This window comes from Odocoileus virginianus, unplaced genomic scaffold, assembly GCF_023699985.2.
Source record: "Odocoileus virginianus isolate 20LAN1187 ecotype Illinois unplaced genomic scaffold, Ovbor_1.2 Unplaced_Scaffold_8, whole genome shotgun sequence".
Classification (NCBI taxonomy): Eukaryota; Metazoa; Chordata; class Mammalia; order Artiodactyla; family Cervidae; genus Odocoileus; species Odocoileus virginianus.
In genome coordinates, this window is record NW_027224270.1 from 1,305,399 (window position 1) to 1,327,927 (window position 22,529).

The window sequence follows — 22,529 nt, forward strand, 5'->3', positions numbered from 1 at the left end:
AGGCCACGCCAGTCAGAGTCCCCGCTGCAATGAAACATTGAAGCCTTCTTTTCCTTATTTTCTGGACTGAGTTATTTCTAAGCAAGTTCTCACTTTGAAAGCATAGCATAGATATCATGAGTGAAGGATGGGAGGTCATCATAAAATGTACTGCCTTTCAAACTGCATCAAGCTTAGTGTTTTCTGGATGGTTCAAGAGATGGCTTTTTTCATTCATCTATTCATTTGTTCAATTGGTCTTTATTGAGCTGCATGCTTAAGGCGTTAAGCTGGGTACAAGGGGGTATATAAACAAACCACTGTGGACCCTGCCTTGCAAGCAGTGTGGTTGTGTGGGAATGATGTGACACCTTCTTCAATGGACATGATCCGAGGGGCAAGTGAGAAACACGTGCGAGTTTGCTGGAAGGGCCCCAGACGTCTGGCGTGGGGAGGGCAGTCAGGTGATGCTCACAATTCCATGCGCTGGGGTGGCTGCAGCGGCTGCCCTGCCAACAGCAGGCCTTCCCTGGTGGGCAGCCAGGCTCTGCCTCTGCAGGGGACCCCTCCACATCTGAAGCAGGCAAGTGTTGTTTGCAGGCAGTCGAGCACACTTTTTCTGCTTTCCATTGGGATACCATTTCTTACCCATTGAATAGAATCAGGCAATAATGAATTAGAGGTCCTGGCTGTCCTCTTAACAAAATTTGGCATGTGGTGACTGTAGCCATGAAATTAAGACTCTTGCTCCTTGGAAGAAAAGCTATGACCAACCTAGACAGCATATTAAAAAGCAGAGACATTACTTTGCCAACAAAGGTCCATCTAGTCAAGGCTATGGTTTTTCCAGTGGTCATGTATGGATGTGAGAGTTGGACTATAAAGAAAGCTGAGTGCTGAAGAATTGATGCTTTTGAACTGTGGTGTTAGAGAAGACTCTTGAAAGTCCCTTGGACTGCAAGGAGATCCAACCAGTCCATCCTAAAGGAGATCAGTCCTGGGTGTTCATTGAAAGGTGTGATGCTGAAGCTAAAACTCCAGTACTCTGGCCACCTGATGTGAAGAGCTGACTCATTTGAAAAGACCCTGATGCTGGGAGGGATTGGGGGCAGGAGGAGAAGGGGATGACAGAGGATGAGATGGTTGGATGGCATCACTGACTCAATGGACATGAGTTTGAGTAAACTCTGGGAGTTGGTGATGGACAGGGAGGCCTGGTGTGCTGCAGTCCATGGGGTTGCAGAGAGTCAGACATGACTGAGCGACTGAACTGAACTGAATTAGTCGTCCTGTCTGTCCTCTTAACTAAGTTCGGCACATGCTAAACCTCTGCTGTTGTTTGCCTGCTAAGTCGTGTCTGACTCTCTTGTGACTCCGTGGACTGTAACCTGGCAGGCCTCCCTGTCCGTGGGATTTCCCAGGAAAGGACCCTGGAGTGGTGGCCACTTCCTTCCCCACTGGGTCCACTCGTTTAAAGTAATGTGACGGAGTTCATGTCACTAGATTGTCAGCACCGTGTCTGTCTCTGGCCGTGATCCCCTTTCATTTCTGAGCCTAGTTCTCTCACCTCCCCGAGGTTATTCTTCAGAATCTTCGCCTTTGGTCGGTTGGGTGAGTTGGGCTTTGGCGCTGCGTGGACGTCCATGGTTTCCTGTCTCAGGCCGTGTCTGACCCTCTCCCCTCTGCTCTGTCCGTGAGGCTGGCCTGAGTGAGTGACAGCAGCCGATTTCCCCTGTCCTCCGCCTCCTGCTGTGTTTCTGCAGAGGGGGGGCCGCCGCTGGCAACCCGAGAAGGAGGGTGAGGTCCTGTGTCTTGGTCCCTTCCTGGTGGAAGTCAGCGTTGGCTGCTGCGTCTCTGGCTGTCAGGGCTGGGGAGCTGCCAGGCTGATCACACGCTCAGCCCTGGGAATACTGCAGCAAGGGGACTGGTGGAGACGGGGAAGACCCTGAGAAGTTGAGAGGGACCAGTGGGAACAAGGCTGGGAGATTTCTACTTCTGTGTTTCCCTGAACTTCTCTAACAATGAGCTGTCCACAGAGGGATGAAGAGAGCAGCCGCATTCACAACTGCACCAAGAAGAATAGGATCCTCATGAATGCACTTGACCGAGGAGGTAGAGCCCCACGTGGATGATCAGGAAGACGTTATACGCAGTGAAACAAGCTGGCCCCTGAAGAACAAGCACCGCACGATCCCCATGTGTGAGTCACCGAACAGTCAGACCCACGGAAGCACTGCAGGGTCCTGGTGGCCGAGGACTGCAAGAGAGTGAAACTTCAGGTCCCAAAGCCAGAAACCGCTAGAGCTCTGCTGTGCAACAGGGTATCTGTGATGATCAGTGCTTACCAGGCACTCGAAATTTTAGAAGAGTAGGCTGTAAGTGCTCTTACTGTGAAAATAAAGGAAAGTTTGCTTATGAACAATAAATACATTTCATTATCTGAGGAAAAAATACCTGTAGAGGACATTACTGGGATAAGTGGCAATCTCAAATACAGATAGTGAATTATATAACAATATTCTATCCAAATTAGATTTCTTGACTTTAATTATTATATGGTGCTTCTGTAATAGAATGTCCTTGGTCTTGAAAAATGCATACTGAAGTATTTTGAGGTAACATATATTATATGACTTGTGCAATTTCCTCTCAAAGGGCAAATGAATCAGAAAAAAAACCGTACACGGATGTGTCCACAGAGAAAAGCAAAATCATAAATAACGTAAAAGGTTTATACTTGTTGATTATGGCTGAAAGTTACATTAGAATTCTTTATGCCATTCATGCAGACTTCACACTTTTTTTTAAAAGTTAAATCGACATCTAAAAGTTACATAAAAAAGAAGTATACTTCCAGAAAAAGAACAAATGACCTTGTCATTGTCTATCATTGGTAGCCTGGAAAGTAAATTTGGAGAGCAAGCAAGGAATAGATTCTTCAGGTGTTTGAGCAGCTCTGATGAAATATAATCAGAGAAGACTGAATTCATCGAATTGAGTGTACTCATTTGGAATTCAGAATATAATGTTTTGGTTAAAATGCTTGGTGCAGGTATGTATAGTTGAATGAACTGGCTGCTCTGAAGCTGTCCCCAGAGTTGGCTTCCAGTGAGAAAGGTTAGAATGCTAGCTCACCTCCACAGCATTGGAAGATACAGGAGTCTGGAGCTGGAGGGAGTGGGGAGGTGGGGATGGATTTCTTGTGCAACCTGCTCAGCCTCTCCCTGTCATACACTGGAATGATGTGGGGGCGCCCTCCTCACTGAGGCACTAAGAAATCATTGGGAAGGAGCACATACCATCCTTGAAGGCCTCTGAATTGCTAAATCTCTGTAGTCCATATATAACACAGGGAAACTTCAGTGAAAATTATTTTTGTCTCAACAGGAATAACATCACATGGAGTTGTAGAGAACAGGTGGTGATGCAATTACTACAATTAAAATCATGTTTAATATGGTAATTAGAGGATGTCTGACCTGCAGAAATTGCTGGCAGTGGCTCCTTAGAAATGCAGTAGGTGGGAAGCCTAATAAAATCCTTCTTGAAATACATCAGTCAGTTCAGTTGCTCAGTCATGTCTAACTCTTTGCGACCCCATGAATCGCAGCACGCCAGGCCTCCCTGTCCATCACCAACTCCCAGAGTTTACTCAAACCCATGTCCATTGAGTCGGTGATGCCATCCAGCCATCTCATCCTCTATCGCCCCCTTCTCCTCTTGCCCCCAATCCCTCCCAGCATCAGGGTCTTTTCCAATGAGTGAACTCTTTGCATGAGGTGGCCAAAGTACTGGAGTTTCAGCTTCAGCATCAGTCCTTCCAATGAACACCCAGGACTGATCTCCTTTAGGATGGGTTGGTTGGATCTCCTTGCAGTCCAAGGGACTCTCAAGAGTCTTCTACAACACCACAGTTCAAAAGCATCAATTCTTCAGTGCTCAGCTTTCTTCACAGTCCAACTCTCACATCCATACATGACCACTGGAAAAACCATAGATTTGACTAGATGCACCACTGGTGGCAAAGTAATGTCTCTGCTTTTTAATATGCTGTCTAGGTTGGTCACAACTTTCCTTCCAAGGAGTAAGCATTGTTTAATTTCATGGCTGCAATCACCATCTGCAGTGATTTTGGAGCCCAGAAAAATAAAGTCAGCCACTGTTTCCACTGTTCCCATCTATCTGCCATGAATTGATGGGACCAGATGCCATGATCTTGATTTTGTGAATGTTGAGCTTTAAGCCAACTTTTTCACTCTCCTCTTTCACTTTCATCAAGAGGCTTTTTAGTTCCTCTTCACTTTCTGCCATTAGAGTGGTGTCATCTGCATATCTGAGGTTGTTGATATTTCTTCCAGCAATCTTGATTCCAGCTTGTGCTTCATCCAGCCCAGCATTTCTTATGATGTACTCTGCATATAAGTTAAATAAGCAGGGTGACAATATATAGCCTTGATGTACTCCTTTTCCTATTTGGAACCAGTCTGTTGTTCCATGTCCAGTTCTAACTGTTGCTTCCTGACCTGCATACAGGTTTCTCAAGAGGCAGGTCAGTGGTCTGGTATTCCATCTCTTTCAGAATTTTATTGTGATCCACACAGTCAAAGGCTTTGGCATAGTCAATAAAGCAGAAATAAATGTTTTTCTGGAATTCTCTTGCTTTTTCGATGATCCAGTGGATGTTGGCAATTTGATCTCTTGTTCCTCTGCCTTTTCTAAAACCAGCTTGAACATCTGGAAGTTCACAGTTCACATATTGCTGAAGCCTGGCTTGGAGAATTTTGAGCATTACTTTACTAGTGTGTGAGATGAGTGCAATTGTGCAGTAGTTTGAACATTCTTTGGCATTGCCTTTCTTTGGGACTGGAATGAAAACTGACCTTTTCCAGTCCTGTGGCCACTGCTGAGTTTTCCAAATTTGCTGACATATTGAGTGCAACACTTTCACAGCATCATCTTTTAGGATTTGAAATAGCTCAACTGGAATTCCATCACATCCACTTGCTTTGTTCGTAGTGATGCTTTCTAAGACCCACTTGACTTTGCATTCCAGGATGTCTGACTCTAGGTGAGTGCTCACACCATCGTGATTATCTAGGTTGTGAAGATCTCTTTTGTACAGTTCTTCTGTGTATTCTTGCCACCTCTTCTTAATATCTTCTCCTTCTGTTAGGTCCATATCATTTCTGTCCTTTATCGAACCCATCTTGGCATGAAATGTTTCCTTGGTGCCTCTAATTTTCTTGAAGACATCTCTAGTCTTTCCCATTTTGTTGTTTTCCTCTATTTCTTTGCATTGATCGCTGAGGAAGGCTTCCTTATCTCGCCTTGCTATTCTTTGGAACTCTGCATTCAAATAGCAATATCTTTCCTTTTCTCCTTTGCTTTTCGCTTCTATTGTTTTCACAGCTATTTGTAAGGCCTCCTCAGACAACCATTTTGCCTTTTTGCATTTCTTTTCCATGGGGATGGTCTTGATCCCTGTCTCCTGTACAATGTCATGAACCTCCATCCATAGTTCATCAGGCACTCTGTCTATCAGATCTAGTCCCTTAAATCTATTTCTCACTTCCACTGTATAGTCATAAGGGATTTGATTTAGGTCATACCTGAATGGTCTAGTGGTTATCCCTACTTTCTTCAGTTTAAGTCTGAATTTGGCAATAAGGAGTTCATGATCTGAGCCACAGTCAGCTCCCAGTCTTGTTTTTGCTGACTGTATAGAGCTTCTCCATCTTTGGCTGCAAAGAATATAATTAATCTGATTTCGGTGTCGACCATCTGGTGATGTCCATGTGTAGAGTCTTCTCTTGTGTTGTTGGAAGAGGGTGTTTGCTATGACCAGTGCGTTCTCTTGGCAAAAACTCTATTAGCCTTTGCCCTGCTTCATTCCGTACTCCAAGGCCAAATATGCCTGTTAACCAGGTGTCTCTTGACTTCCTACTTTTGTATTCCAGTCTCCTGTAATGAAAAGGACATCTTTTTTGGGTGTTAGTTCTAAGAGGTCTTGTAGGTCTTCATAGAATCATTCAGCTTCTTCAGCATTACTGGTTGGGGACACAGACTTGGATTACTGTGATATTGAATGGTTTGCCCTGGAGACGAACAAAGATCATTCTGTCATTTTCGAGATTGCATCCAAATATTGCATTTTGGACTCTTTTGTTGACCATTTCTTCTAATGGATTCCCGCCCACAGTAGTAGATATAATGATCATCTGAGGTAAATTCACCCATTCCAGTCCACTTTAGTTCGCTGATTCCTAGAATGTCGACGTTCAGTCTTGCCATCTCCTGTTTGACCACACCCAATTTGCCTTGAGTCATGGACACAACATTCCAGGTTCCTATGCAATACTGCTCTTTAGAGCATCGGACCTTGCTTCTTTCACCAGTCACATCCACAACAGGATATTGTTTTTGCTTTGGCTCCATCCCTTCATTCTTCTGGAGTTATTTCTCCACTGATGTCCAGTAGCATATTGAGCACCTACCAACCTGGGGAGTTCCTCTTTCAGTGTCCTATCGTTTTGCCTTTTCACACTGTTCATGGGGTTCTCCAGGCAAGAATCCTGAAGTGAAGTAGAATACTGAAAGAAGTGGAAATACAGCGGCTGCGATGGACCACGTAGAAGCACGGCTGAGAGAAGCTACCCCGCGCCTGAGGTCAGGGGCGGCGGCCGAGAGGAGCAACCCCACGGCCAAGGAGCGGTGGCTGCATGGGTTCAGGAGGGCTGAGAGAAGCTAGTCCGCATTCAAGGTCAGCAGGGGCGGCTGTGAGGAAATACCCCTCGTCCAAGGTCAGGAGCAGAGGCTGCGCTTTGCTGGAGGCAAACACAAATTTTAGTTTGGCTGGGTTGAAAACAATATTGGATTACTATAAGTGGTATCTATCCATTTCCTTACAAGGCACACCCTCAGTTTCCTTTGAATTAAGGGAAGGGAAGGTCTCTTTGAGGAGTAACTGTAACAAACCCACAAGCATTCTCCAACTCTCCCAGAAGTCATTTACCAGGGTGACTATGCCTGGGAGAGAATGGAACTCAGCTCTTCTGGGGATATTGAGTATCGGCTCGGAAGTTAAAATGACCCCCAGAAAGTTAAAATAATACTGTTGTTCACTAGTCATTGTGAGACCTTATAGAGCTCAGATCATATGGAGTCCTGGAGAGTGTCTGTCTCAAGGTGTGTCCAATAAGAACACAAACCCATGTTGTTCAGTCCCTAAGTTGTGTCTGACTCTTTGTCACCCCATGGACACCAAGCTTCTCCCTCCTGCATTATTTCTTGGAGTTTACTCAAACTCGTGTCCATTGAGTAGGTGATGCCATCCAGCCATCTCATCCTCTGTCATCCTCTTCTCCTACCTTCAATTTTTCCCAGCATCAGGGTTTTTCCCCATCCCCACCCCCGGTTGTAAAATGTGTAGTGTGTTTGCATTTATGGCAAGTCACTTCAGTCGTGTCCGACTCTTTGTGACTCCATGGACTGTAGCCCACCAGGTTCCTCTGTCCATGGGATTCTCCAGGCAAGAATACTGGAGTAGGTTTCCATTTCCTCCCCCAGCATATTTTCCCAACCCAAGGATTGAACCCATGTCTCTTATTATTCCTGCATTGACAGGCGGGTTCTTTACCACTAGATACTTACTGTAGCTCAGAAGTAAAGCGTCTGCCTGCAATGCAGGAGACCTGCGTTTGATCCCTGGGTTGGGAAGATCCCTTGGAGAAGGAAATGGCAACCCACTCCAGTATTCTTGCCTGGAAAATCCCATGGACTGAGGATCCTGGTAGGCTACAGTCCATGGGGTCGCAAAGAGTCAGACACAACTGAGCGACTTCACTTTCACTTTCTTTACCACTAGCGCCACCTGGGAAGCCCCTGAAAGAAAGTGGGGTCGCTCAGTCATGTCCGACTCTTTGTGACCCTGTGGACTGTAGCCCACCAGGCTCCTCCATCCATGGAATTCTCCAGGCAAGAACACTGGAGTAGGTAGCCAGCCCCTAGAGTATGCTTATATGGAAGTTTTATTTCCAATGCTTAGTAATATGCTTAGTAATTGGAAATAAAACTTCCGTATTGGTTTCCTGAGCCGTGGATGAAGGAGAAAAAGGCACCAGCGCAGTTCATAGGTCTTCTGTGTGGTATGTCGGTACCAGCAAGAACAGACCGGCTGCTGCCCTGCTGTCGACTCAGCATGAAAACGTTGGTGAACAGGAGCCCTCCATGTGAGCGGAGCTCTTCACAGACCATCTGGTCATATATGTGGTGTGGAAAGTCAGACCTACAGTGACTCAGGGGCCATAGCTAAAGGGCTGGCCGACTGGTTGGGGACTTGGAAAAGTCAAAAATCTGGTTGTAAGTGTGACCGAAAGTGAGGTGCATGCGTTGATCTCTCAGGGTGGGTACGCGTGTGAGGCACTCATCTTTCCGCCTATGGCCGTCAGAGGACACTCAGGGCAGAGATGATGACGGCCTTTCCTGTGGGTGCAGTTTCCCCAACCCAGCTGCTTCTGTTCCAGTGAGCCCAGCTGCAGAGCGTGCAGAGTAGCAGGGACAGAAGCTCTGCAGGGTTTCACACTCGTGGCCTTTCCTTCAGGCGGCCACTGCCGCTCCTGACTGTGTGAACCACCGACACGCAGACCAGCTCCCGACACAGCTCCCGTTTCCAGTGAGGACCAGCCAGTGACCTGGCGCCGTGCTGGCTGTGTCTGACCGTCTCCAGAGAGGGAGGCGGAGCTCAGTCCCCACAGGGCTGCGGTACATATTCCAGAAACGCTCACCATCCCGCGCGTGTGTCTGCGGAGCGTCCTCTTCAGTCCCGGTCCAGCATGGCGCCCCTTCCGGGCGGGCGGGCGTCACGTGTTACAGCAGCGGAAGGGTGGAGCGTCCTCTTCAGTCCCGGTCCGGCATGGCACCCCCTCCGGGCAGGCGGCACGTGTTACAGCAGCGGAAGGGTGGAGAGTCCTCTTCAGTCCCGGTCCGGCATGGCGCCCCCTCCGGGCGGGCGGCAGGTGTTACAGCAGCGGAAGGGTGCAGCGTCCTCTTCAGTCCCGGTCCGGCATGGCGCCCCCTCCGGGCACGGGGCACGTGTTACACCAGCGGAAGGGTGCAGCGTCCTCTTCAGTCCCGGTCCGGCATGGCGCCCCCTCCGGGCGGGCGGCACGTGTTACAGCAGCGGAAGGGTGGAGAGTCCTCTTCAGTCCCGGTCCGGCATGGCGCCCCCTCCGGGCGCGGGGCACGTGTTACAGCAGCGGAAGGGTGGAGAGTCCTCTTCAGTCCCGGCCCCGGCATGGTGCCCCCTCCGGGCGGGCGGCAGGTGTTACAGCAGCGGAAGGGTGCAGCGTCCTCTTCAGTCCCGGCCCCGGCATGGCGCCCCCTCCGGGCGGGCGGCAGGTGTTACAGCAGCGGAAGGGTGGAGAGTCCTCTTCAGTCCCGGTCCGGCATGGCGCCCCCTCCGGGCGGGCGGCACGTGTTACAGCAGCGGAAGGGTGGAGAGTCCTCTTCAGTCCCGGTCCGGCATGGCGCCCCCTCCAGGCGCGGGGCACGTGTTACAGCAGCGGAAGGGTGGAGAGTCCTCTTCAGTCCCGGTCCGGCATGGCGCCCCCTCCGGGCGGGCGGCACGTGTTACAGCAGCGGAAGGGTGGAGCGTCCTCTTCAGTCCCGGTCCGGCATGGCGCCCCCTCCGGGCGGGCGGCAGGTGTTACAGCAGCGGAAGGGTGCAGCGTCCTCTTCAGTCCCGGTCCCGGCATGGCGCCCCCTCCGGGCGGGCGGCAGGTGTTACAGCAGCGGAAGGGTGGAGAGTCCTCTTCAGTCCCGGTCCGGCATGGCGCCCCCTCCGGGCGGGCGGCACGTGTTACAGCAGCGGAAGGGTGGAGAGTCCTCTTCAGTCCCGGTCCGGCATGGCGCCCCCTCCGGGCGCGGGGCACGTGTTACAGCAGCGGAAGGGTGGAGAGTCCTCTTCAGTCCCGGTCCGGCATGGCGCCCCCTCCGGGCGGGCGGCACGTGTTACAGCAGCGGAAGGGTGCAGCGTCCTCTTCAGTCCCGGTCCGGCATGGCACCCCCTCCGGGCGGGCGGCACGTGTTACAGCAGCGGAAGGGTGGAGCGTCCTCTTCAGTCCCGGTCCGGCATGGCGCCCCCTCCGGGAGGGCGGCACGTGCTACAGCAGCGGAAGGGTGGAGAGTCCTCTTCAGTCCCGGTCCGGCATGGCACCCCCTCCGGGCGGGCGGCACGTGTTACAGCAGCGGAAGTGTGGCCTTGGCGTGTGTTTCGTCGCTGGGAAGTGTTGGCTCAGCAGCCAGCCGGGGCGACTTCTGACAGCTGGGCTCTGTTTCCGGCTTAGAAGACATCTTGGGAGACTGAGGTATTGCGTGGCAGGATGTGGGCTGTCCTGAACAAACATTTCTCTGAGCTGGCCAGAGTCCGTGCCTTCTGGCACAAGAATGTGAGTGACCTCTCTCACTATTCCACTAAACAGCCCGCTTGGGAAGCGTTTGCTTCTCACATGCACAGTTTTGGCTTTGGTGGTTTGGGAGGACTTAGCCATAAAAGGAGGAGTTACTTTATCAGAGAGCAGTCTTTATTCTGCTTGGTACTGTGGTCATTTTGGGCTCCTTGTGGCAGAGAAGGGGGTTACTGTTTTGTATGGGTGATTACCCCAGTTACCAGGAAGAAATACGATTTATGCTGATCAGTGGGAGCCAAGAGTAGCAGGGGACCAGAGGATTTAATAGAGAATTTCTCACTTGCCTACTGAATAGGCTGTACTCAGTAGTTCTGGTCTGTGGAAAACTACAGAAATGCAATTAAGATAAGACTGCTGCTGCTGCTAAGTTGCTTCAGTCATGTCCAACTCTGTGTGACCCCATGGACAGCAGTTCACCAGGCTCCCCCATCCCTGGGGTTCTCCAGGCAAGAACACTGGAGTGGGTTGCCGTTTCCTTCTCCAATGCATGAAAGTGAAAGTGAAGTTGCTCAGTCCAACTCTTAGCGACCCCATGGACTGCAGCCCACCCAGCTCCTCCATCCATAGGATTTCCCAGACAAGAGTACTGGAGTGGGGTGCCATTGCCTTCTCCGTAAGACCACTGAAGTCTTAAATTTTGTAGAAAGTCTGGTTCACACCACTTGGTGAAGTGTTTGTCTAGCTGAGGTCTTGGTGGAGATGTTAGGAACACGGGACAGGGTGGTAGACGACGATGATGACTAGCTGAAGCAGTTATGTTTTACTCTATCATTTTCCTTCAGTGTTTTTCTATTCTTTCTCATGATGGACACAGATGGTGATGTGAGAGCTGATTACACCGACTGTTCTAATGCGTCAACTAGTAAGATGTTGTGTAACCTCTATACTGGGGACATGTTACTCTTTTAAGAAAACTTTTTAAAAATTTGAACTTCACTAAGGAATAATTGACAAGTATTTATATGTATATTTAAATTCTCCATTGTGGTGATCCAATATGCATATACATCGATCGATTACCAAAATCAAGGTAATTAACACATCTATCACTTTGCATAATTAATTCCTTTGTTACATGTGGTGAGAATGTTTAATACCTACTCTTAGCAATTTTCAAGTATATAAATATTATTAAGTATAGTCACCATGTGTATTAGGACTCCAGAACTTATTCTGGAAGATTTATACCCTTTGACCTCATTTTTTTTTTTTTTTAAGGATTCCACATACAGGCAATGCCATACAGTATTTCTTTTTCTCTGTGTAGCTTATTTTACTTAGCATAGTGCTCTCTGGCTTTATTCATGTTGAGTCTTAATGTACCCTTATTATGGAATTTCCTTATCCATTCATCCATAAAAGGGCATTTATGTTGTTTTGATATCTTGAATGTTGTGAATAATGCTTCAGTGAGCATGGGTGTGCAGATATCCCTTTGAGATAACTGATTTCAATTCCTTCAGCTATAAAAGCAGAAGCGAAATTGCTGGATCATATGGTAGCTCTATTCTTCACTTTTGCAGGACACCCTACTTTTCCACAGCTAACATACTTATCTGGATAAATAAGGTAGTTGTTGTTGTTGTTCAGTTGCCCAGTCGTGTCTAACTCTTTGTGACCCCATGGACTGTAGCATGCCAGGCCTCCCTGTCTATCTCCATCTCCGGAGTTTGCCCAAGTTCAAATTCTTCGCATTGGTGATTCTATCCAGCCGTCTCATCCTCTGATGCCCTCTTCTCCTTTGCCCTCAGTCTTTCCCAGCATCAGGGACTTTTCCAATGAGTCAGCTGTTTGCATCAGATGACCAAAATACTGGAGCTTCAGCATCAGTCCTTCCAGTGAATATTCAGGGTTGATCTCCCTTAAGATTGACTGGTTTGATCTCCTTGCTGTCCAAGGGACTCTCAGGAGTCTTCTCCAGCACCACAGTTCGAAGGCATCAGTTCTTTGGTGTTCTGCCTTCTTTATGGTCCAGCTCTCACAACCATATGTGACCACTGGGAAGACCATAGCCTTGACTATATGGACCTTTGTTGACAGAGTAATGTCTCTGCTTTTCAACACACTGTCTAGGTTTGTCATCGCTTTCCTGCCAAGAAGCAATTGTCTTCTGATTTCATGGCTGCAGTCACCATCTGCAGTGATTTTGGAGCCCAAGAAGAGGAAGTCTATTACTACTTCCTTCTTTTCCCCATCTATTTGCCGTGGGGCTGGATGCCATGATCTTAGACTTTTTAATATTTAGTCTTAAGCCTGCTCTTTCACTCTCCTCCTTCACCCTCATTGAGAGGCTGTTTAGCTGCTCTTGGCTTTCTACCATTAGAGTGTTATCACCTGTGTATCTGAGGTTGTTGATGTGTCTCCAGCCTGTCTTGATTCTTGCTTGTAACTCATCCAGCCTGGCATTTCTCATAATGTGCTCGGCATATAGATTAAACAAACAGACTGACAGTAGACAGCCCTGCCATACTCCTTTTTCCATCTTGAACAATCGGTTTTTCCATACAGGGTTCTAACCATTGCTTCTTGACCTGCATACAGGTTTCTCAGGAGACAGGCAAGATGGTCTGGTATTCCCATCTCTCTAAGAGCTTTCCACAGTTTGTCATGATCCACACAGTCAAAGGCTTTAGTGTAGTTGATGAAACAGAGATAGATGTTTTTCTGAAATTCCCTTGCTTTCTCTATAATCCAGCAAATGTTGGCAATTTGATCTCTAGTTCCTCTTCCTTTTCTAAACCCAGCTTGGACATCTGGAAGTTCTTGGTTCGCATAATGCTGAAGCCTAGCATGCAAGATTTTAAGCATGGCCCTGCTAGGACGGGAGATGAGTGCAACTGTCTGATGGTTAGCACTAACTTGGTACTGCCCTTCTTGGGAATTGGGGTGAGGATTGACCTTTTCTAGTCCTTTGACCACTGCTGGGTGTTCAGATTTGCTGACATAATGAATGCAAAACCTTGATGGCATCCTCCTTTAGGGATCTGAATAGTTCTGCTGGAATTTCATGCATCCACTAGCTTTATTAACAGCAGTGCTTCTTAAGGCCCACTTGACTTCACACTCCAGAATGTCTGGCTCTGGGTGACTGACCACACCATCGTAGTAATCTGGTTCATTAAGATCTTTTTTATACAGTTCTTCCTGTGTATTCTTTCCATCTCTTCTTGATCTCTTCAGCATCTACTAGGTCTCTACCATTTTTAAAGCCATCCCACTTTCCCATAACTGACACAGTGTACATCTGGATAAGGGATGAGGTGGTACTGGAGTTTAAAGCCTGGTTGGCCATGCTAGATACCTTCCAGTTGCATTCCAGATCTTCTTCCCCATTCTCTGTGCCCGCCTCTGCCTCAGAAGGCGATGCATTGCAGTCAGGTTCGGTCAGTGGGAGCCCCTGTAGGAGTGGCTCAGGCTGTTTGTGCCCTTGACTGGGAGAGGCCTCCTTTCATAACCTCTGTTCTCCTGGGTTTGGTAAGCCCTCTTTCTTCTTGTTCCTGCACTGTCCTTTGTGGTTCTTCCACACCGACCAACAGCTTTCTGAACAGCCTTTGGACCTTCCTCGGCAAATCCCACTGTGGATGTGCTGTTTGTTTCCTGAGTCCCTGGCCAATACCATTGCTTAGCACCACAACACGGTAACAAATGAAATGAACCAAAGCCTTAGTGTACATTGAACACCATTCATCTGTATATTGACATTACAGTGATAACTAACCTTCTGAATCACTAGAGGATTAAATTTCATATGGTGAAATTTTAAGATGTGAACTTTGAAAGATAAATGTATATTTTGGCCCCGCCACACAGCATGTGGAGTCTTAGTTCCTGTCCAGGGTTTAGTTCCTCGGCATTGGCCACAAGGAGGCTTAACCACGGCACTGCCAGGGAAGTCCCAAGATGTGAAACATTTTTTCATACACAATATTAATATATTATTTTAGTACTAGCTTCCCTTGTGGCTCAGCTGGTAAAGAATCCTCCTGCAATGTGGGAGACCTGGGTGCAACCCTTGGGTTGGGAAGATCTCCTGGAGAGGGGAAAGGCTCCCCACTCCATTATTCTGGCCTGGAGAATCCCATGAACTGTATAGTCCATGGGGTCACAGAGTCGGACACAAATGAGCAACTTTCATTTCATTTTCATTTTTCAACCCTTTAGAAATATTTTGTAACAGTTTAAGGGCTGAAAAAAGCCAGAAATATTAAAAGACATGGCCAAAATGTTTAAGAAGTACTGGCAATGTGATTAGAATCTTGAGCTTTTCTCAGAATATCCTCTATTCTTTGGCTTGTAATATCATATCAGAAGCTTGGTGTATTCATTTTTCCTCATTAGCAAGTCTTTTCCATAAATCATTTAGCTTAATATATCTTATCTTTAAGTATAAAGTATAATATATTTATTCAGTCAATGGAGATGATTTCATAAAAGCTTTGACAAATTTGGTGCATTTTATATTGCAAGTTTGTATTTGTTTGTCTTTCAAACTATATACTGAACTTTTGATGTCTGGATTTTTTAGTGAATAGAAATAGCCTTATTGGGATATAATTTATACACTATAATGGTCACATGTTTAGGGTGCATAATTCAATGGGTTTTAGTTTATATATAGAGGTGTGTGTCTGTCAACCTTAATTTTAGAACACGTTCATTCTGCTCCAGGGAAACCTTATACTACTTTGCTTAATGGTCACTCACTATTTTCACTCCCTGAAAGTGAAAGTGAAGTTGCTCAGTCGTGTCAGGCTCTTTGCAACCCCATGGACTGTGCCTACCAGGCTCCTCAGTCCATGGGATTTTTCCAGGCAAGAGTATTGGAGGGATTGCCATTTCCTTCTCCAGGGGATCTTCCCAACCCAGGGATTGAACCAGGTCTCCCACATTGTAGGCAGACGCTTTACCGTCTGAGCCTCCAGGGAAGTCCCTATGATACCCTTTTGTTCCCCCTAATTCTAGGCAACCACTAAACACCAAACTGCTATCCTTTTTTTTCTTTTTTTTTTGATCTGTTGAGGTCTGGATTTTGATCTTTATTTCTATATGCTTAGTGTTCAGTACAGTGTATGTTACTTAGTATCCATTCAGTGTAACAGGTTTGTTTAATAAAATGGTCATTGCTAGCTGGATGAGGTTAGAGAAGCTGTTTTTGAATAGTCTGCTTTCTCTGAATATCTTTGATTGGTCTACTATAAATTTGTTTCTCTGAACATGCCAAATATGAAGCCAGGAAACTGTGCTTTTATAAGGTGTATTTTTTTTAATCTTCCAAATTGGGATTGCCCAGCTGCAGTCAGCCTTGTTTTATAACCAGGAGCATACTCTTTTACTCAAGTTCCTCCCTGCTCGCCAGAAGCCTTCTGTGACTTCACCATCATCTGTAATTATAGACTCAGGAAGCATGTCTTTGGAATTCTGAACTTGCTCTTCAGCTTGTCTGCTGGGACATCCTCAGGTGTTGACGTATGATATTTATTGACGGAATCCCCTCTGTCTCCGCAGCAGGTCAGGGTTATGCAGCCAGGGTTCACGTGAGGACCCTAGGGAATAAGGGCAACAAACCCAAGGGCGCACCTTGAGCAGGCCTGCTCCGGACAGTGATCCAAGCCAAGGTCATCTGTGGCCTGTCCCCGCGGCCTGGCGGTGATGCCCGAGTCCAAGGAGCCTCAGGACTGTCATTGTTAGAATAGCAGTGTGATCGCTGACACAGCTCAGACCACTTCATATTGACCTTGTAGTCAGAGCTTCCTTCTGTTGTTAAATGAAAGGGAATCAAATTAACCCTCTAGACCCCGTGAACTGGGCTACCAGACGCAGTCCCTCTTGGTGACATCGTGTACGGAGTCCACACGGGTCTGTGCACTTGGGAGGGAAGGGAATATCGTCACACTAAAATCTAACAGTCGAAGGCTGGAGGAGCACCCAGGTTCTGCAGTTTGTTCCCCAGCAGTCTTGGCGCCGCCTCTCACAGTGAATAGGCTCACTGTGTCTCCTCAGGGCAGCTGCCTAATGTTCTGTTCCTACAGAAAGTGAAAGTGAAGTCGCCCAGTCATGTCCAACTCTTTGCCACCCCATGGACTGCAGCCTACCAGGCTCCTCCGTCCATGGGATTCTCCAGGCAAGAATCCTGGAGTGGGTTGCCATTTCCTTCTCCAGGGGATCTTCCCAACCCAGGGATCGAACCCGGGTTTCCTGCACTGGAGGCAGATGCTTTAACCTCTGAGCCACCAGGGAAGCCCCTTTGTCCCTACAGAGTCCAGGCTAGATAAACTTCTCATTCTCAGTTTTCACTTTCAGCTGTTACATTGCATCTTAAATGAAAGGGAAAGTGACAATTGCTAAGAAGTGGCACAGTCCTTTGACTTGCTTATTTTTTTCGCCTTGTGCCATTTGGGAGTTAGGTGGTGGTAGAGATTCTACAGAGATAGGGAAACACAAGCATTTTTAGTCCTATTCCATTTTAAATACCGTTAGATGGGTAGATATTAATACCCGGAGAAAACTTAATGAATCTGGGTATTTGCAAAAGGGAAAAAAAAGGAATATGAAAAGTCAACAAAAGAAGTTGTTTCTGCTTTTAATATTTCATCACAAAAGCTGTCAACTTGTGCTTTGTATCAGTTAGGCTTTCGGAAGCCCTTCTCATGGAATTTTGAGGGTATGAAAGGAATGTTGCTACTCTTGCATAGAACTGGTAAGTACAATTCAGCAATCAGCCCGATTGCTGCCTTATTTCCTCCTCCTGCTGTTTGCTTGATTTGTCCTGGTAGTTTCTGGTAGCCAAAAGTATTGGGAGACTTAGAAATAGGGGCACTTTTGTGTTGGGAAAGAGGAGAAAGATGCAGGGTGGTGAGGGACGCTTCCATGGTGGCACGTCGGGAAACTTGACTCTTCCACTTTCCGGAGGCTTCTTCCTTTTGTGCTGTCTCCTCACGTTCACAGCCGTGCACAGTAGACATTTGTGAGCGAGAGCCCGTCCACGCCTTCTCTGGGGTTCGGGGTGTCCGAGGAGGACCGATAGAAAGAGCTGGAAGATTCTAGGGCTGGGTGCGGTCAGCACTCCCTCTCCGGAAATGTCCCTGCCCCAGAGGAGGGCGCTGAGCCGGTGAGCGGCTCCCTCGCACACCTGCAGGAGCTGTCAGTCCTGGCGCCCGGGGGGGCTCGTCCGTCCTCTGCGGTTTGCAGTGAACGGCTGTGATGTCAGCGCCCAGCAGACGAGCGTGTTCCCTGGGAATGAGGCGAGGCACACGTCGCTGAGCTCAGCGAGGAAAGCCTGCCGTCGTGAGGCCCACGCGTCCCAGACGCGGTTACTTCTTGGCTGTGAATCGGCCACTCTGTGAAACCGCCAACTCTTCCAGGTCCCCGGAGTAAGGCTGCCGTGCTAGGAGAGCCTAACAGAACGCCTGTCTCCAGGGAGTGGGTATTTGGAAGGGAGGGTTTGGTTAGGCTTTTATAAAATAGAACATCAGGGCTCCTCTCCTGTTCTCTGCCTGTTCTTTATACTTCATTTTTCACACCTTCTTTCATCGATTCAACATTTGCTGAGAACCTATGTCATCAAGACACCGTGCTACTCACAAGGTACACAGAGACAAGTGTGATCCACACAGACGGAGACAAATACAGAGACAAGTGTGACCCACACAGACGGGGCTCACCACTTGCCCTCCCTGAACTCTCAAGGACACACCTGTTCCGTCTGCGTCAAGGGTGCTTAATCTCTGCTGTGTGACTGGATGATTCCTGAAGCAGCCTTCAAAATCTTGTGTGTGTGCATGTAATATGCAGAGAAAACCCACAGCTTTCATCGCATTTTCAGATAGGTCCAGGGAATAAGCCTCGTATAATTAAAAGTATCACTCCTGTTAACTTGAGTAAATATGGGGATGTGTTTGATTAAATTGGCAAATTTTAGACATCAGATTATACCCACAAGCCAAACGTGGACAAACTTTAGGACCAAAAGGACACACCAAATGGTTGTGCAAGAGTTTCTATTCAGCAGAGCAGAGAGAAGCTTGTTTACACATTTCATCAGGCATCTGGGGCTTTGTATAAGAAGTGATTGCTCAACACATTGCACATATCAATACTGCATAACAGAAGAATTTGATTCACCACCAGACACTGGTCTACTTTTTTATAAGTCTAGCTATTTTTGGTCATTGTATAACTTTGACTTTTTAGAAACTAGGATGTCTTCTGAAATATGGGAAATTGTTTTGCTATATTTTATCATTTTAGGGAGGTTTATTGTTGTGACTTGTTTTAACTACTTAAATGTCATGCATAAATAGTCAATGTAGTCATTTGGAAGAACGATTAACAAATTACTAATTGGGTAATTTGCTTTGCAAAGAATGACCATTGTTGACTTAATAGTAAAAAAAAAAACCTCACAACTTACAGTATTCTATAAATTTTATTTTGCACTTTTGGGACATTCTTTTAAGTTTCAAAACAACCCCATTAGATAAGCACTACTATCCCTGTATTAAAGACATGCAATCCCTATCAAACTACCAACGGTATTTTTCACAGAACTAGAACAAATAATTTCACAATTTGTATGGAAATACAAAAAACCTCGAATAGCCAAAGTAACCTTGAGAAAGAAGAATGGAACTGGAGGAATCAACCTGCCTGACTTCAGACTCTACTACAAAGCCACAGTCATCAGGACAGTATGGTACTGGCACAAAGACAGAAATATAGATCAATGGAACAGAATAGAAAGCCCAGAGATAAATCCACGAACCTATGGTCACCTTATCTTCGACAAAGGAGGCAAGGATATACAATGGAAAAAAGACAACCTCTTTAATAAGTGGTGCTGGGAAAACTGGTCAACCACCTGTAAAAGAATGAAACTAGAACACTTTCTAACACCATACACAAAAATAAACTCAAAATGGATTAAAGATCTAAATGTAATGACCAGAAACTATAAAACTCCTAGAGGAGAACATAGGCAAAACACTCTCCAACATAAATCACAGCAGGATCCTCTATGACCCACATCCCAGAATTTTAGAAATAAAAGCAAAAATAAACAAATGGGACCTAATGAAACTTAAAAGCTTTTGCACAACAAAGGAAACTATAAGCAAGGTGAAAAGACAGCCCTCAGATTGGGAGAAAATAATAGCAAATGAAGCAACAGACAAAGGATTAATCTCAAAAATATACAAGCAACTCCTGCAGCTCAATTCCAGAAAAATAAATGACCCATTCAAAAAATGGACCAAAGAACTAAACAGACATTTCTCCAAGGAAGACATACGGATGGCAAAAAAACACATGAAAAGATGCTCAACATCACTCATTATCAGAGAAATGCAAATCAAAACCACAATGAGGTGCCATTACACGCCAGTCAGGATAGCTGCTATCCAAAAGTCTACAAGCAATAAATGCTGGAGAGGGTGTGGAGAAAAGGGAACCCTCTTACACTGTTGGTGGGAATGCAAATTAGTACAGCCACTATGGAAAACAGTGTGGAGATTCCTTAAAAAGCTGGAAATAGATCTGCCATATGACCCAGCAATACCACTTCTAGGCATACACACTGAGGAAACCAGATCTGAAAGAGACACGTGCACCCCAATGTTCATTGCAGAACTGTTTATAATAGCCAGGACATGGAAGCAACCTAGATGCCCATCAGCAGACGAATGGATGAGGAAGCTGTGGTACATATACACCATGGAATATTACTCAGCCATTAAAAAGAATTCATTTGAATCAGTTCTAATGAGATGGATGAAACTGGAACCCATTATACAGAGTGAAGTAAGCCAGAAAGATAAAGACCATTACAGTATACTAATACATACATATGGAATTTAGAAAGATGGTAACGATAACCTTATATGCAAAAAAAGAAAAAGAGACTCAGATGTATAGAACAGACTTGTGGACTCTGTGGGAGAAGGCGAGGGTGGAATGTTTCAAGAGAACAGCATCGAAACATGTATATCTAGGGTGAAACAGATCACCAGCCCAGGTTGGATGCATGAGACAAGTGCTCAGGCCTGGTGCGCTGGGAAGACCCAGAGGGATGGGGTGGAGAGGGAGGTGGGAGGGGGGACCGGGATGGGGAATACATGTAACTCCATGGCTAATTCATTTCAATGTATGACAAAAACCACTGCAATGTTGTAAAGTAATTAGCCTCCAACTAATAAAAATAAATGGAAAAAAAAAAGAAAATTGATCTTTAATTGCAAGCTACCTTTTTGAAATTATTAGCTATACTTGACTATCATGTAAGCAAAGCAGATGTGTAAGAAGTCCTCTTATTAGTAAAATCTAAATAAAACATTTGCTGAATATTTTGTATAATATAAGTAAATAAAGATGACTTTAGAGCATGCAAAAATCATGATTTCTTAATGGCTGTGAACACCGTCTCTGATTCATAAATTTGCAGTCAGTGTTCCTTTCTGAGGACATTTACCTTTTCATACTTTTGTTCCATTAGATCAGAACATTGCTAGATTCACCAGTTAACTAGAACAGTGTCAGAGAGTAGATAACTAGAACAGTGTCAGAGAGTAGATGGAAATGCTAGTAGTATTTTGTAGAAAATAAGCTGTTATCAGCTGGCACCCATTTGCCAGGCCTACATTAGGTGCTTTGCACATGTGAATATGAACTTGTAAAAACAAGCCTTTGTGGTAGGAAATATTTCTGATGAGGAAATTGGCATTCAGAAAGTTGTGTAACTTTTCTGTATTTGCTCAGTCCATAAGATGTCCACTTGGGATTCCAATTTAAGTGTTTTTGCTTTAAAAACTCACCCCATTACCCGTGACAGTCTTCTAGGAGCAAATTTGAAGGAAATACTGAAAAGTGAAGTTAACTGCTGTGACTCTCAAATTAGTTATCTGCCCACCGAGTCACATGTTCTCTTGGAGACCAATAATGGAAAGGCTGCAGTCGCTGAAACTGACAGAAACTGACAGAAGCCTTGCCTGTTGCTGATTTGTTTTCCCCAAATCGACCAGAGGGTTGATTTGATGGCTGCACAGGCTGTATCCAAACGCAGAGAGCTGTGTCGGGTCACTCAGAACTTAGAGCTCCGTGGGTTCTGCCTGGAGGCAGGCAGCACGAAGCTGGTGGGTGTCTGCGCCGCTGCTCTTTGCTTCTCCGGGTCATCAGCCCCCAGTCCTCGAAGCCTCACTGAGTCTTACCAGTGCCTTCTAGGAGAATGGCTGTTTGCAGACGTGGTGACCCTGAAGCATCTCTTAAGTGATCTTGAGTAATTTTCTGAGGTTTGGTTGAGTCAGTAATTCCACATTTAAATCTCTGAGGCCGTCCTTTAGGTGAGTTAGTAAGTGCTGTGTGTGTGTGTGTGTGTGTGTGTGTGTGTGTGTGTGTAGGGAGTATTAACAAACATAGACATATACCATATATCCAGAGCTGCTGCTGCTGCTAAGTCACTTCAGTCGTGTCCGACTCTGCGACCCCAGAGACAGCAGCCCACCAGGCTCCCCCGTCCCTGGGATTCTCCAGGCAAGAACGCTGGAGTGGGCTGCCATGTCCTTCTCCAATGCTTGAAAGTGAAAAGTGAAAGCGAAGTAGCTCAGTCGTGTCCGACTCTTAGCGACCCCATGGACTGCAGCCCACCAGGCTCCTCCGTCCATGGCATTTTCCAGGCAAGAGCACTGGAGTGGGGTGCCACTGCCTTCTCCGATATCAAGAGCTAACATTCCCTAAATACTGAATGCCTTGGGGTATGTTATATCTATGAACTCTAATCTTGATGTTAAATCTATGGAGCCACTATCATCCCAGTTTCATAAATGGAGAAGCTGTCTCTCATCCCCTAGACCGACTACAGTATTTTGGTCTATGGTGCTGCCTCAGACTCTGGATGCATTGTCTGATGCGAACACAGATGCATTCGTGTCAACACAGCTACGAATAAGGTCTGGCACGGCCAAAACATCTGAGTTTGCGTCTCGGGCTTCCATTAGCATCCGTGTAGGATGAGCAGGTGCTGAGTTGTGTCCGACTGTTTGCGACCCCGTGGACTGCAGCACGCCAGGCATCCCTGGCCCTCACTGTCTCCTGCAG

General features: G+C 46.5%; 1 non-coding gene across 1 annotated transcript; it reads right to left on the reverse strand.

Moving 5' to 3' along the window:
* Nucleotides 1-16,610: 16,610 nt before the first annotated feature.
* Nucleotides 16,611-16,682, reverse strand: TRNAW-CCA (transfer RNA tryptophan (anticodon CCA)). Its single transcript has one exon. It is a non-coding gene; the product is annotated as a tRNA-Trp (tRNA).
* Nucleotides 16,683-22,529: the final 5,847 nt, after the last annotated feature.